Genomic DNA, 2,063 nt, shown 5'->3' with positions numbered 1-2,063 from the left:
AAGAATGTGACATTTCGATTGGGCATGATTTAGCAGTTGGCTTTGAGACCCTGAGACGGAGGTTATGTGAGGATCTGATTCTAGTACTACCATAGGGGTTAGATGATTTGGTAGTGTATAGTTATGCATCGATCTCAAGGTTAGGCGCGGTACTAATGTAGAGGGGGCATGTGATAGCTTACACATTGAGGCAGTTGAAGCCTCATGAGGCAAAATACCCCACCACGACCTGGAATTAGGGGCACTGTTGTTTGCCATCAATATTTGGAGAAGCTACTTGTTGTAGTGACAAAGAACATGGTTTGACATGCGGAATTAAAGCTTGCACAATTGAACATGGTGATTTGGGTGTTTAAGAGATATATTGAATGTATATGGTGTTACAAAAAGGATCTAGATCTAGACTACATAATTAACACACACTTACACACTCACTTTTACATCTCTCAAGCACACCTCTACAAGTGGACAAACCCACTATTTATAGAGGTGTGTACATGTCTCTCTCTCTCACTCTAACATGTAAATGGGTCTAAAGGCTAAAGCACCACATGCAAGTGGGTTTTACAAAAGTCAAACATTTACAAAGTCATGAATGAATAACTTTGGAACCCCAACATTCTCCCCCTCAAAGTTAGGAATGAATGACCCACTTCAAATCTTCCAAAATCAAGCACTACGCGGTTCGAGCCTCAAAGGTGACACATGTCGAAACGAACTTCAATCTTCAATTCTTCCATGATTCTTCAATTTGGGCTCTAGGATGTGAGACCATACAATCCGAGCAGCAACGAATGACCAAGAGTATTCCAAACTCCAAATAATCATCCTAAAGTTGCGCATAAAAGCACACCCCAAAAATCTTCAATAAACCAAACCCATTTTGAATACATCACTTCCGAACTTCCAATTGCATCATCTCGTAGCTTCAAAACTCCAAGATCACTTCGGTCTTCAAATCCGCGTAATATGAAAAATTCAAGTTCGAATTTCCATATACAACTTTTTTCAATAAATGCAACTCAACTCAACTCAACTCAACTATTCCAATCCCTACCAACTCAACTGGTTGCAACTATTCCAATCCCTACCAAACCGATTTCTTCAACAACAATTACTACAAAAACAATTTCTAAAGGAATTGTTATTGGAGGAAACGAAGGAGGTTCGAGTTCTCAACCTCAGAAGGATGTATCAGGGAAGGGAAAGGGCATCCTTTATGAAAAATCGAAAGAGGAGGTAAAAGCTGATGCTGAAGCAGAACTAGAAAGGATGAGACAGGTCCAAAGCATAATGCGACAACGTGCAAGTGATCCTCCTTCAATGAACAAAGGCGATCCTGCGAAGCTTTACTCTTACGAAACGATAGAGTCTAAAGTAGTAGGAAGGGAGATGTACGAGTTCGAGAAAAAGCCAAAACGAAGTTACGACACTGTGAACTCAGATCACTGTCAGCTGGACTTCCCTATAAACGAAATGTTGTTCATCACAGCACAGTACAAGATCAGTGAGAAGTTTGATAATCCAGATGACTACACTCATATGAAAATCAGATTTCATGTTGTTCTTGTGAAGAATCCTGATGAAGTCTGGTCCCTGATGAAGATCAAGAAGGTGCTCACGATAAAGAAAGATGTTCTGTTCGAAAACATGCTTCAGAACTTTCGATACTTTCTCATCAGGGCAGACAATAAACAATATGACTTCACTATTGCTGACTTCCCACTGATGAACTGCAATGATCTTATTCAAGTAGCTTTGATTCTAAAGCACATGGAAGAGAACAAGCTTAAAGGCTCAGAGACTGATGTTTTCAAAGTCGGGTTTGCACATGTAAAGACATTCATCGACAACTACTTCGATTGTCTAGCACTGACTGATGAGGAGTTGGCGAATGTGCTTGGAAGAGAAGTGAAGGTTCCATGGGAAGATACTTTGACACAATCAGCATTGTCGAAGTATGTAGTTGGTGAGATTTGCCTTAAACCTTTTGCCATGGTGTTTTCGGGAAGAGACACTAAGGGCAAACCAAAGAAGTTCTTGTTCAAAGCTTTAGAAATCGA

Source organism: Lactuca sativa, chromosome 4 (genome assembly GCF_002870075.4).
Source record: "Lactuca sativa cultivar Salinas chromosome 4, Lsat_Salinas_v11, whole genome shotgun sequence".
Lineage (NCBI taxonomy): Eukaryota > Viridiplantae > Streptophyta > Magnoliopsida > Asterales > Asteraceae > Lactuca > Lactuca sativa.
The sequence above is the reverse complement of the archived record's forward strand: the minus strand, read 5'-3'. Positions refer to the sequence as shown.